General features: G+C 44.8%; 1 protein-coding gene and 1 pseudogene across 2 annotated transcripts in view; one reads left to right on the plus strand and one right to left on the minus strand.

Annotated features, from left to right (window-relative positions):
- The window catches only part of MUS81 (MUS81 structure-specific endonuclease subunit), a 415,158-nt gene that overhangs the window by 233,644 nt on the left and 166,235 nt on the right, over positions 1 to 15,279 (minus strand). The window lies entirely within an intron of this gene.
- LOC134971283 (5S ribosomal RNA) lies at positions 4,778 to 4,896 on the plus strand (annotated as a pseudogene).

Below are 15,279 nucleotides of genomic sequence, written 5' to 3' on the forward strand. Positions count from 1 at the left end.
AGGCCAAAACATTGCTTAGCTTCCACAGTCGGCCCGAATGGGAATAGTCAATGTGGTAAGGCTGTAATATTAGTGTGGAGACAGGGATAAGGTTTAGGGTGACAGGAGTAAGGAGTGGGTCAAAACATAAGAGGGGGGATTTCTTACATCACAGGAAAGGTGCTATCTCGTATCTTTCATTGAAGCCATCCTGATGAAGGGTGTTCAGTTCATATATCCAATACATCTCCCTCCTGGAAAGAAGGTTTGAAAGGTCTCCTCCTCTGTCTCCCAATGCCACCAGTTCAATTCCTTTGTATGTTAGCTCCTCTGGATCCGAATTGTGACAGAGATGAAAATGTTTGGATACTGCGTGAGTGAGGACTTTATTCTTGATGTTCCTGACGTGTTCCTGGATGCGTATTTTGAGCGGTCTCTTGGTTTTCCCAATATATTTCATTTTACATGGGCACTCCAAAAGGTATATTACCGATGAGGTATTGCAATTGATGAATTGTTTGATCCGATATTCCTTATTAGTTTTGATGTTGTGGAATGATTTCCTGTTCCGATGGAGATACCTGCAAATATTGCACCGACCACATTTGAAGCTTCCTACACATTTTGGCATGGTACTTCGGACCTCTGGATTCCTCAGCATACTTGGGGCTATTAGATCTTTTAGACTCCGAGATTTACGAAACACCAGTTTAGGCTCCTTGGTGAGGTAGTCTTTCAGAATAGGGTCCATTAGCAGTATGTTCCAATGTTTTTTGAGAACTTTCTTTATGAGGTTCTCATGCCTGCTATATGTGGTGATGAATTTGACCGTTTCCTCCTTTGTGTCCTTGGGTTTGTACTTCAAAAGGTCTCTTCTCTCCAACTCCTTGGTCTTGAGGGTGGCTTGTTCCAGGAGTCGGGTCGGATATCCCTTTTCTTTGAATCTCCCTTTGTATACTTCAAGTTGTTGGTCCCTGTCCTCTGTCTTCTTGCAGTTGCGTGCTATTCTATTAAATTGAGAGTGGGGGATATTATCCTTCCATTGTTGGCGATGATTACTCCTGTAATGCAAATAGCTGTTCATATCCACCTTCTTTATAAAATTACTTGTGATGATTTCCTCCTCCGAGTGCGTTAAAACCAGGTCCAGGAACTCAATCCGTTCTGTATCATCATTGGCCGTGAACCTTAAATTCATAGTGTTGTCCGAAATATAAATTAGAAATTCTTTAAAACTCAGCTGATCTCCTTCCCAGATTATTAAAATATCATCTATATAACGTTTATAAAAAATGATGTTTTGTTGGTATGGATGGTTAATAAAAATGTATTTGTTCTCCCAATGTCCCATAAATAGGTTAGCAAAGCTCGGTGCAAAAATAGTGCCCATGGCTGTTCCACATGTCTGAAGATAAACCCCATCTAAAAATGTAAAATAATTATGTTTACGTATGAAGTTCATGAGCTCACATATAAAAAGTCTGTGGTCTTCTGTGATGTGAGGGTCTGAGGAGAGGAAGTTATTACATGCCTCAATGCCCTTTTCATGCTCTATACAGGTGTATAGGGACTGCACATCAATTGTGGCCCACCTGTATGTGTCCTTCCATTGTAGAGATTCCAAAAGGTTCAGGACCGATGTGGTATCCTTAAGGAAGGCCGGCAGTTCCATCACATATTTCCTCAGGAATATATCCACATATTCCGATAGATGTGAGGTCAAAGAATCAATGCCTGCCACTATGGGCCTTCCTGGGGGATTGTCCAATGACTTATGCATTTTTGGGAGAAAATAAAAAATGGGGGTGGTGGGGTTGGAATTTAGAAGATATTGGTATTCATCCTTCGTAAGTATTTCCTTTCTGAAGCCTTTCAGGAGCATTTGTCTTAATTCTTCCACGAAATGTTCCTTGGGGTCACAGGGCAATGGGACATATGAGGATATATCTCCTAACAGTCTGGTTGCTTCTGCGATATATGCTTCTCTATCCATGATGACCAACCCCCCCCCCCTTGTCAGCCGGTTTTATAACAATATTTTTATTTTCTTGCAAGAGTTTGGTGGCTTCTGTCTCCCTGTTGGTGAGATTCTTCTCCTTTATAGGTGAAATGTTAGCATCACAGAGATCCTTCTTTACCAGCTCATAGAAAAGGCCCACATTGTGGCCCTTTGATTCCAAAGGGTAAAATTTGGAGGTAGGTTTTAAACCAGATTTTGATTGTTCGTAATTTTGTATCACAGCATCCTCTTTTTTAAGGAAATGACGTTTAAGAGTGATTTTTCTTATGAATTTATTCAAATCGATGAAAAAATCGAACTTATTCATACCCTTCGTCGGAGCGAATGAAAGGCCTTTGTTTAAAAGTGTGGTCTCATGGTTCGTCAAAGTGTGACTTGAAAGATTGAAGATGCCTTTTGGTGCTGGGGGTTCTATTGAAGGTTTCGTCTTTTGTATAGTCTTTTCCCTCCTACCCCCATGGTATCCTCTTCGTCTTCGAATCTTCTTTTGCGTGGTGATGTATTGGTAGCTTGTAATCTTGCAGATGTCTTTGTTGTATCTCGGGGGTGGTGGTTCATACCTGGTGACAAAAAAAGACTCCTCCGTGTTGGAGTCCAATCTCTGTAGTGCCGAGAATCTGTTGGTGGTTCTGTACTTGTGAGATTCTGGGTTTCCTTAGTGGTGGTTCTTGAGCCTCTCGGTTTATTAGGGATGGTTTTCCAGTATTCCCTTCTTCCTTTTGGAGCTTGCTGTCCTCCTTCAGTGAAACGGCTCCAATTCTTGACCATACTATTTTCATAGTCGTGTCTGTCTCTAGCGAATTTCCTTTCTTTGTTTTTGATAACCTCATCTTCTATGCGTTCAAGCTTTTTATTCAAAACTTTTTAATTTATCCTGAAGTCCTCTTTGCCCTTATGCGCTTCCATTTTATTCTCAGCCTCTTTGATTTTGGCTTCTAGGTCTGAGATAATGCGTTTTTTCTCTGCAATGAGTAATTTCATGAGATTTACTGAACAGTTATGTAATGTCTTGTCCCATTCTTGTATGAATTATTGATTATCCTTTCCGAATGTGGGCTGTTTGGTAATCCTTAGGCCCCTCGGGACTCTGTTTACACTGACATAATGTTCCAAACCCCTGATGTCCCACCATGCTTTGACTTCCTTGGTTAACAATCTTTCGATATTCCAAAACATGTCATCAAGGTCGTTGTTGGTGGGTTCAATTTCTGGGACGGTAGTCTCATTGAAAAATTTTTGGCAAAGGAAAATTTTAATAATCTGGGAAGGAGATCAGCTGAGTTTTAAAGAATTTCTAATTTATATTTCGGACAACACTATGAATTTAAGGTTCACGGCCAATGATGATACAGAACGGATTGAGTTCCTGGACCTGGTTTAACGCACTCGGAGGAGGAAATCATCACAAGTAATTTTATAAAGAAGGTGGATATGAACAGCTATTTGCATTACAGGAGTAATCATCGCCAACAATGGAAGGATAATATCCCCCACTCTCAATTTAATAGAATAGCACGCAACTGCAAGAAGACAGAGGACAGGGACCAACAACTTGAAGTATACAAAGGGAGATTCAAGGAAAAGGGATATCCGACCCGACTCCTGGAACAAGCCACCCTCAAGACCAAGGAGTTGGAGAGAAGAGACCTTTTGAAGTACAAACCCAAGGACACAAAGGAGGAAACGGTCAAATTCATCACCACATATAGCAGGCATGAGAACCTCATAAAGGAAGTTCTCAAAAAACATTGGAACATACTGCTAATGGACCCTATTCTGAAAGACTACCTCACCAAGGAGCCTAAACTGGTGTTTCGTAAATCTCGGAGTCTAAAAGATCTAATAGCCCCAAGTATGCTGAGGAATCCAGAGGTCCGAAGTACCATGCCAAAATGTGTAGGAAGCTTCAAATGTGGTCGGTGCAATATTTGCAGGTATCTCCATCGGAACAGGAAATCATTCCACAACATCAAAACTAATAAGGAATATCGGATCAAACAATTCATCAATTGCAATACCTCATCGGTAATATACCTTTTGGAGTGCCCATGTAAAATGAAATATATTGGGAAAACCAAGAGACCGCTCAAAATACGCATCCAGGAACACGTCAGGAACATCAAGAATAAAGTCCTCACTCACGCAGTATCCAAACATTTTCATCTCTGTCACAATTCGGATCCAGAGGAGCTAACATACAAAGGAATTGAACTGGTGGCATTGGGAGACAGAGGAGGAGACCTTTCAAACCTTCTTTCCAGGAGGGAGATGTATTGGATATATGAACTGAACACCCTTCATCCGGATGGCTTCAATGAAGGATACGAGATAGCACCTTTCCTGTGATGTAAGAAATCCCCCCTCTTATGTTTTGACCCACTCCTTACTCCTGTCACCCTAAACCTTATCCCTGTCTCCACACTAATATTACAGCCTTACCACATTGACTATTCCCATTCGGGCCGACTGTGGAAGCTAAGCAATGTTGTGGCCTGGTCAGTACCTGGATGGGAGACCCCCAGGGAATTCCAGGGGCTACTTTTGGAAACTGCTTGTCTAACCCCTGATATACCACCTAGCACAATTTTACTCATCTTCCTAATATGTTAACTTTTAAATCTTAAATCTATTTGTCTTCTCATCCCACTCCTCACTGATGCATGCCGTATAATGTTAAAAAACTCGTATACTGATCTTCAGACACTTTGTCTAGTCGGTTATTCTCTACGCCTAACTAGATTTGATTGAGAGAGATCTTGTCTCTAACCTTGCCCTAAATATTACAACCATACCATCTTGGGGACGCCCAACACCGTCCGATCTTGGAAGCGAAGCAAGATTGGGCCTGGCCAGTACAAGGATGGGAGACCTCCTTGGGATACCGGGTGTTGTAAATCTAAAGGCGACAAGAGCTTGAGTCAGAGTCTCTCTTTTTCTAAAATAATGTCCAAAAATATTTTTTGCTCTACCCAAGCATATATAGGCCACGCCTAATATCCACTTTGCAGTACTCATCTGGTGTCTACCTATAAATTCACCAACTGTCCCCCTCCTTTTTCACAGGGATTATCTTTATAGTGTCCCACTCAGTGGAATTTATACAAGTTATGTATCATGTCCTTAGCATACCTTACTCTATGTAAATACCACTCGTCCTTATATTTGAAGTTATCAATGCCTTATTCATTATATTAATAGCAAGAAGGTTTTCAACAAATCATCTCTTGATCCCCATCTATTTGTTTATTTTTCCTCTTTTTATGAATATCCTCGGGGAGCCGCACCAATAATATGCAAATCAATCTCAGATCACGGACATATCATAATTTGCAAACTCAGAAAACGGCCTTCGCTAGAATGCTTCTCTGAACAAAGAAATCCGTTGACTACATCACCATGGGTCCCGTCCGCCGAGAACCATGATCAAAAGGCGGCTATAGATAACCAGAAAGATGGCCGCCGCTCCCAATGGACAGAGACTTTAGCCGCACTACGCCACACATAGCCGGCGCATGCGCCGGACGATTACGACACCACCGGATGTGGGGCGGATGTGGGGCGGATATGATGCTCCACACAGCCGAGACCGGAAGTCGACGGACTCGCCCGTCTTTACGCTTTTTTAAGCATTAAACTGTATTGTTTTAAATCGTGATTTTAACAACTCATGCTCCCACTTGATTAGCTCCAGATATATTCATGTATCCTGGTATTTTGACCACACTAAATATCACATCAATTAATAGACAGGAAGTGATGTAGACATCACTTCCCTTAGTTATGAGGTATAAATAGGTTCTGTCTCTAGCTTACAATCACCCCTTGATGAAGTCCATGAGGGACGAAACGCGTTGAATGCCACTCTGATTCTACCTCAACTTACTGAAGCTAAGCTATTACATATATTTTTTTTTACTTTTTATCCTGCACATTTTATGCCTTATCTCTTATGTTTTTATGCTCTCTTTTATGAAATTTGGCATATTGGTTTTTTGTATATTTTTATGTTTTTTCTTCATTTTTTCATATATCAATTGGCATAGGCTGCATTTTTTATTGTCATTATCTTATACTAATACTCCTTTTTATAGTGCTATGTTTTCTGAAATAAATTTTATGTTTTTATAACTACCTGTCTTCATAATACTTATTGACACCTTGGTCGCTTGCCAATACCTCATCCCTTTTACCACAATCAAAAAGTTAGGCATATATACCAGTGCCTATATTTTTTTGAGGTTAATAAGCTGACGCCCTGATAACCCTAAGGGAGTGTCTATCAGGTCCCCAACTTTTGTAACCATTCAGAACACTTGGTTCCGATACTGTCGTTTTTAATTTAGATACTGTGTCTGTGGCGCTGTTAGCTTCTCTGGTCCACACATATATATATATATATATACAGGTTGAGTATCCCATATCCAAATATTCCGAAATACGGAATATTCCGAAATACGGACTTTTTTTAGTGAGAGTGAGATAGTGAAACATTTGTTTTTTGATGGCTCAATGTACACAAACTTTGTTTAATACACAAAGTTATTAAAAATATTGTATTAAATGACCTTCAGGCTGTGTGTATAAGGTGTATATGAAACATAAATGAATTGTGTGAATGTAGACACACTTTGTTTAATGCACAAAGTTATAAAAAATATTGGCTAAAATTACCTTCAGGCTGTGTGTATAAGGTGTATATGTAACATAAATGCATTCAGTGCTTAGATTTAGGTCCCAATACCATGATATCTCATTATGGTATGCAATTATTCCAAAATACGGAAAAATCCGATATCCAAAATACCTCTGGTCCCAAGCATTTTGGATAAGGGATACTCAACCGGTATATATATATATATATATATATATATACACATATATATATATAACATATTGTGACAAGAACACTGGGATAGTGTTTGAGGGCAGGTATATTTGTCCCAGGTTCTTGTCTTACATGTTTTAGAAAATGTTAACTTCTAGGAAAAATGCTTTTTGTTTTGTCTGAACCTTTTCAGTTTGCTGTAAAAGCTGGGTAAAGGCTCTGAGAGAGAGATAAGGCGAGTTCTAGACATTGGGCCCAGTTCGGGTCTTTGGCCTCACAGAGGGCTAATCAGGGTTTCAGCTGTGTAAGTGTGTTATAGTGCTGCTAACCTGATTAGTATGGGCAGACTGCCTGGGAAGGCTGAGGGATCTGTGTGTGAGAGACACGCTTTCTGATGCAAGTAAGCTATACAGTATGTACTGAAGAACTCTGTGTTTTGTTTAGTGACAGTTAGGAATATCTTATGTTTAGTTAGTGCCGGACAGGCAAGGTATTTTTATTTTGGGGTTTGTTTTATTTTCTGTTTCAATAAAACTGGCCGGGTCAGTTGTACCAGAAACTGGACTTGTGTTGTTCCTCAGCTGCTGCGTGCTACCATATTCCCCAGGAAAAGGCGCCTTGCACCCCTACAGTGTTACAACTTGGTGGAGAATGCAAGCAACCCCGTTCTGCGCATAAGTGAAAGCAGCAGCTTTGTGAGGCCTGCAGAAAACGGTGGTTTATGCAGATACAGCCCAGTGTGAAGTTACTGAGACTCACCTCTGAGGGTTTGATATATGTCTTGGGTGAAAGCAGCTACAAAGCCGCCTGAAAAATCTGTCGACATGGAGGATCTGCTTAAAGCCTTGCTGCAAGCTACAGCGGCTCAGCAGGAGGCCAACCGACAGCAGCAGGTGGCAATGGAGGAAAATAGGAGACAGCAGCAGGTGGCTATTGACGAACTTTACCGGCAACAGCGTCAGGATAGAGAGGCCTTAACAGAAGTGGTGCAGAGCCTTGCAGCCCGGATTGGAGATGTGGCCGTCAGTGCTCCGACCAGCTCTAGTTCTATACGGGGCCAGTCACTTCTTGCAGAAAATGACAGAGGCTGACGATGTGGAGGCCTACTTGACCACGTTTGAAAGGACTGCAGAGCGTGAGAACTGGGCCAAAAGCACAGTGGGCCAGTCTGCTGGCACCTTTTCTGTCAGGTGAGCCCCAAAAAGCGTACTTTGATTTCTCTATCGTCCTAGTGGATGCTGGGGTTCCTGAAAGGACCATGGGGAATAGCGGCTCCGCAGGAGACAGGGCACAAAAGTAAAGCTTTCCGATCAGGTGGTGTGCACTGGCTCCTCCCCCTATGACCCTCCTCCAAGCCAGTTAGATTTTTGTGCCCGGCCGAGAAGGGTGCAATCTAGGTGGCTCTCCTAAAGAGCTGCTTAGAAAAGTTTAGCTTAGGTTTTTTATTTTACAGTGAGTCCTGCTGGCAACAGGATCACTGCAACGAGGGACTTAGGGGAGAAGAAGTGAACTCACCTGCGTGCAGGATGGATTGGCTTCTTGGCTACTGGACATCAGCTCCAGAGGGACGATCACAGGTACAGCCTGGATGGTCACCGGAGCCTTGCCGCCGGCCCCCTTGCAGATGCTGAAGTAAGAAGAGGTCCAGAATCGGCGGCAGAAGACTCCTCAGTCTTCTAAAGGTAGCGCACAGCACTGCAGCTGTGCGCCATTTTCCTCTCAGCACACTTCACACGGCAGTCACTGAGGGTGCAGGGCGCTGGGAGGGGGGCGCCCTGGGAGGCAAATGAATACCTATTTTGGCTAAAAATACCTCACATATAGCCTCCGGAGGCTATATGGAGATATTTAACCCCTGCCAGAATCCGTTAAGAGCGGGAGACGAGGCCGCCGAAAAAGGGGCGGGGCCTATCTCCTCAGCACACAGCGCCATTTTCCCTCACAGAAAGGCTGGAGGGAAGGCTCCCAGGCTCTCCCCTGCACTGCACTACAGAAACAGGGTTAAAACAGAGAGGGGGGGCACTAATTTGGCGTTAGAAATATATAAAAAAGATGCTATAAGGGAAAACACTTATATAAGGTTGTCCCTATATAATTATAGCGTTTTTGGTGTGTGCTGGTAAACTCTCCCTCTGTCTCTCCAAAGGGCTAGTGGGTCCTGTCCTCTATCAGAGCATTCCCTGTGTGTGTGCTGTGTGTCGGTACGTGTGTGTCGACATGTATGAGGACGATGTTGGTGAGGAGGCGGAGCAATTGCCTGTAATGGTGATGTCACTCTCTAGGGAGTCGACACCGGAATGGATGGCTTATTTAGGGAATTACGTGATAATGTCAACACGCTGCAAGGTCGGTTGACGACATGAGACGGCCGACAAACAATTAGTACCGGTCCAGACGTCTCAAAAACACCGTCAGGGGTTTTAAAACGCCCGTTTACTTTAGTCGGTCGACACAGACACAGACAGGGACACTGAATCCAGTGTCGACGGTGAATAAACAAACGTATTCCTTATTAGGGCCACACGTTAAAGGCAATGAAGGAGGTGTTTCATATTTCTGATACTACAAGTACCACAAAAGAGGGTATTATGTGGGATGTGAAAAAACTACCGTAGTTTTTCCTGAATCAGATAAATTAAATAAAGTGTGTGATGATGCATGGGTTCCCCCCGATAGAAAATTATGGGCGGTATACCCTTTCCCGCCAGAAGTTAGGGCGCGTTGGGAAACACCCCTTAGGGTGGATAAGGCGCTCACACGCTTATCAAAACAAGTGGCGGTACCGTCTATAGATAGGGCCGTCCTCAAGGACCAGCTGACAGGAGGCTGGAAAATATCATAAAAAGTATATACACACATACTGGTGTTATACTGCGACCAGCGATCGCCTCAGCCTGGATGTGCAGAGCTGGGGTGGCTTGGTCGGATTCCCTGACTAAAAATATTGATACCCTTGACAGGGACAGTATTTTATTGACTATAGAGCATTTAAAGGATGCATTTCTATATATGCGAGATGCACAGAGGGATATTTGCACTCTGGCATCAAGAGTAAATGCGATGTCCATATCTGCCAGAAGATGTTATGGACACGACAGTGGTCAGGTGATGCAGATTCCAAACGGCACAAAGGTGTATTGCCGTATAAAGGAAGAGGAGTTATTTGGGGTCGGTCCATCGGACCTGGTGGCCACGGCAACTGCTGGAAAATCCGCCGTTTTTACCCTAAGTCACATCTCTGCAGGAAAAGACACCGTCTTTTCAGCCTCAGTCCTTTCGTCCCTATAAGATCATATCTGCCCAGGGATAGAGGAAAGGGAAGAAGACTGCAGCAGGCAGCCCATTCCCAGGAACAGAAGCGTTCCACCGCTTCTGACAAGTTCTCAGCATGGCGCTGAGACCGTACAGGACCCCTGGATCCTACAAGTAGTATCCCAGGGGTACAGATTGGAATGTCGAGACGTTTCCCCTTCGCAGGCTCCTGAAGTCTGCTTTACCAAGGTTTCCCTCCGACAAGGAGGCAGTATGGGAAAAAATTCACAAGCTGTATTCCCAGCAGGTGATAATTAAATTACCCCTCCTACTACAAGAAAAGGGGTATTATTCCACACTATATTGTGGTACTGAAGCCAGAAGGCTAGGTGAGACTTATTCTAAAAAAAATTTTGAACACTTACAAAGGTTCAAATCAAGATGGAGTCACTCAGAGCAGTGATAACGAACCAGGAAGAAGGGGACTATATAGTGTCCCGGGACATCAGGGATGCTTACCTCTATGTCCCAAATTTGCCCTTCTCACTAAGGGTACCTCAGGTTCGTGGTGCAGAACTGTCACTATCAGTTTCAGACGCTGCCGTTTGGATTGTCCACGGCACCCCGGGTCTTTACCAAGGTAATGGCCGAAATGATGATTCTTCTTCGAAGAAAAGGCGTCTTAATTATCCCTTACTTGGACGATCTCCTGATAAGGGCATAGTCCAGGGAACAGTTGGAGGTCGGAGTAGCACTATCTCGGATACTGCTACAACAGCACGGGTGGATTCTAAATATTCCAAAATCGCAGCTGATCCCGACGACACGTCTGCTGTGCCTAGGGATGATTCTGGACACAGTCCAGAAAAAGGTGTTTCTCCCGGAAGAGAAAGCCAGGGAGTTATCCGAGCTAGTCAGGAACCTCCTAAAAACAGTGCATCATTGCACAAGGGTCCTGGTAAAAATGGTGGCTTCCTACGAAGCAATTCCATTCGGCAGATTTCACGCAAGAACTTTTCAGTGGGATCTGCTGGACAAATGGTCCGGATCGCATCTTCAGATGCATCAGCGGATAACCCTATATCCAAGGACAAGGGTGTCTCTCCTGTGGTGGTTATAGAGTGCTCATCTTCTAGAGGGCCGCAGATTCGGCATTCAGGATTGGATGCTGGTGACCACGGAGCCCAGCCCGAGAGGCTGGGGAGCAGTCACACAAGGAAAAAATTTCCAGGGAGTGTGATCAAGTCTGGAGACTTTTCTCCACATAAATATACTGGAGCTAAGGGTAAATTTATAATGCTCTAAGCTTAGCAAGACCTCTGCTTCAAGGTCAGCCGGTATTGATCCAGTGGGGAAAAACATCACGGCAGTCGCCCACGTAAACAGACAGGGCGACACAAGAAGCAGGAGGACAATGGCAAAAACTGCAAGGACTTTTCGCTGGGCGGAAAATCATGTGATAGCACTGTCAGCAGTGTTTCATCCCGGGAATGGAAACTGGGAAGCAGACTTCCTCAGCAGGCACGACCTCCACCCGGGAGAGTGGAAACTTCATCGGGAAGTTTTTTCCACATGATTGTAAACCGTTGGGAAATACCAAAGGTGGACATGATGGCGTCCCGTCTGAACAAAAAACGGGACAGGTATTGCGCCAGGTCAAGATACCCTCAGGCAATAGCTGTGGACGTTCTGGTAACACCGTGGGTGTACCAGTCGGTGTATGTGTTCCCTCCTCTGCTTCTCATACCTAAGGTGCTGAGAATTATAAGACGTAGAGGAGTAAGAACTATACTCATGGCTCCGGATTGGCCAAGAAGGACTTGGTACCCGGAACTTCAAGAGATGCTTACAGAGGTCTTATGGCCTCTGCCGCTAAGAAGGGACTTGCTTCAGCAAGTACCATGTCTGTTCCAAGACTTACCGCAGCTGCGTTTGTCGGCATGGCGGTGGAAAGCCGGATCCTAAGGGAAAAAGGCATTCCGGAAGAGGTCATTCCTACCCTGGTCAAAGCCAGAAAGGAGGTGACCGCACAACATTATCACCACATGTGGCGAAAATATGTTGCGTGGTGTGAGGCCAGGAAGGCCCCACAAAGAAATTTCAACTCGGTCGTTTCCTGCATTTCCTGCAAACAGGAGTGTCTATGGGCCTCAAATTGGGGTCCATTAAGGTTCAAATTTCGGCCCTGTCGATTTTCTTCCAGAAAGAATTGGCTTCAGTTCCTGAAGTCCAGAAGTTTGTCAAGGGAGTATTGCATATACAACCCCCTTTTGTGCCTCCAGTGGCACTGTGGGATCTCAACGTAGTTCTGGGATTCCTCAAATCATATTGGTTTAAAACCAGTCAAATCTGTGGATTTGAAGCATCTCACATGAAAAGTGACCATGCTCTTGGCCCTGGCCTGGACCAGGCGAGTGTCAAATTGGTGGTTTTTTCTCAAAAAAGCCCATATCTGTTTGTCCATTCGGACAGGGCAGAGCTGCGGACTCGTCCCCAGTTCTCTCCCTAAAGGTGGTGTCAGTGTTTCACCTGAACCAGCTTATTGTGGTGCCTTGCACCTACTAGGGACTTGGAGGACTCCAAGTTGCTAGATGTTGTCAGGGCCCTGAAAATATGTTCCAGGACGGCTGGAGTCAGGAAAACTGACTTGCTGTTATCCTGTATGCACCCAACAAACTGGGTGCTCTTGCTTCTAAGCAGACTATTGCTAGTTGGATGTGTAATACAATTCAGCTTGCACATTCTGTGGCAGGCCTGCCACAGCCAAAATATGTAAATGCCCATTCCACAAGGAAGGTGGGCTCATCTTGGGCGGCTGCCCGAGGGGTCTCGGCTTTACAACTTTGCCGAGCAGCTACTTGGTCAGGGGCAAACACGTTTGCTAAATTCTACAAATTTGATACCCTGCCTAAGGAGGACCTGGAGTTCTCTCATTCGGATTCGGTGCTGCAGAGTCATCCGCACTCTCCCGCCCGTTTGGGAGCTTTGGTATAATCCCCATGGTCCTTTCAGGAACCCCAGCATCCACTAGGACGATAGAGAAAATAAGAATTTACTTACCGATAATTCTATTTCTCGGAGTCCGTAGTGGATGCTGGGCGCCCATCCCAAGTGCGGATTATCTGCAATACTTGTACATAGTTACAAAAATCGGGTTATTATTGTTGTGAGCCATCTTTTCAGAGGCTCCGCTGTTATCATACTGTTAACTGGGTTTAGATCACAAGTTGTACGGTGTGATTGGTGTGGCTGGTATGAGTCTTACCCGGGATTCAAAATTCCTCCCTTATTGTGTACGCTCGTCCGGGCACAGTACCTAACTGGCTTGGAGGAGGGTCATAGGGGGAGGAGCCAGTGCACACCACCTGATCGGAAAGCTTTACTTTTGTGCCCTGTCTCCTGCGGAGCCGCTATTCCCCATGGTCCTTTCAGGAACCCCAGCATCCACTACGGACTCCGAGAAATAGAATTATCGGTAAGTAAATTCTTATTTTAAGCCCTGCTGAGGCTCGGGACTATGATAAACTAAAGACTGAGATCCTGACCCGCCTGGGAGTCACGCTGTCAGTACGAGCACAACGGGTGCACCGTTGGGTGTACGCCATGGAGAAGCCTCCGCGCTCTCAGATGCACGACCTTATTCAGCTAACAAAAAAATGGCTACAGCCAGAGACATTAACTGGTCCCCAGATGGTTGAAAGAGTCGTCATGGACCGCTACTTGAGATCTTTGCCCATGGTCCTGCGCAAGTGGGTGAGCCATGGAAACCCGGGTACTGCTGACCAATTAGTAGACATGGTAGAGCGGTATTTGGCAGCAGAGGAACTACTGATGACCACCCAGCAACCCATAGATCCTCGACAGCGCCCTTCAGTAAAGACTGGTAAGACTGTTCCGTGGGAAAACGTTGCTGGGCGGTTAAGAGAACGCAAGGCTGGAGAGACTGTAAACACTGGCCCTGGAGACAGGCCAATGGGGCTAGAACGGTCTATGTTGCCCAAACGGGTTGATAATCGTGTGGTTAAATGTTTTAGATGTGGTATGCCAGGTCATGTTGTTGCCAATTGCCCAGTCATGCAAGAACCCATGCAATGTGATGCTGCCTTTGAATGTCGCAGAATGTCTTTCTTTGCTAGGTTAGCCTGTACTGTGGTACCTTCACCTGAGCTGGAAAAACAAATGTGTGATGTGTTCTTAGAGGGTAACCGGGTAGAGGCCTTGCTAGATTCAGGAAGTTTAGTTACCCTCGTGAAAGCTGGGTTAGTGAACCCCTTAAAGGTCCAGCAAATACCTATTGGGGTAACTTGCATACATGGGGATACCCAACATTATGCCACTGCTGAGGTGAATATAGAAACTTGTTGTGGGTCAGCAATGGTTAAAGTGGGACTGGTCCCTACCTTGGTGCATGAGGCCATAATAGGGAGGGATTTTCCTCATTTTTGGAAACTGTGGGAATCACGGTTATCAACAGATGTGAGAAGTAAAAAGCCAGTTGATAATACCGGTGATTTTATGGATGTACGTGGGTCTTCGGAACTTTCTGGCCCTTTGCCTTTTGCTAGTTTGGCTGGGGAAGTGACAGATGGGGAGTCCAGTGAGGACCCTCTTGCCGGGAACAGAGACATAGTAGTTAGAACTGAAAGCGTGCCTGACCTGGAGGTAAAGAAGGATCTGTTTGCGTCTGAACAGTTAAAGGATCCTACCTTAATAAAGGCTAGAGAGAATGTTAAGATTGTTAATGGGGAACCTGTGGTACCAGGTGACAGGGTTACGTATCCCCACATGGCCATCTGTAATGAGCTCTTGTACCACATTGTCAAAAGGGGTGAGGATGTGGTAGAATAGCTGGTAGTTCCCCAGCCTTATCGGAGAACGGTACTAGATTTAGCTCATAGTCACGTTACCGCAGGACATTTAGGGGCAGAAAAAAACACTGAAAGAGTTTTACAAAGGTTCTTTTGGCCAGGGGTTTATAAAGAAGTGTCTGAATATTGTTCTTCCTGTCCTGAATGCCAGTATCATGCCCCTAGACCCCATTTCAGGAGCCCACTAGTTCCCATGCCTATTATAGAGGTCCCGTTTGACAGAATAGCCATGGATCTCGTGGGGCCCTTGTTAAAGTCTGCTCGGGGCCATCAGTATATCCTGGTAATTATGGACTATGCCACTCGATATCCTGAGGCTGTCCCTTTACGCACTA

The sequence above is a fragment of the Pseudophryne corroboree genome, chromosome 11 (genome assembly GCF_028390025.1).
Source record: "Pseudophryne corroboree isolate aPseCor3 chromosome 11, aPseCor3.hap2, whole genome shotgun sequence".
Taxonomy (NCBI): Eukaryota; Metazoa; Chordata; class Amphibia; order Anura; family Myobatrachidae; genus Pseudophryne; species Pseudophryne corroboree.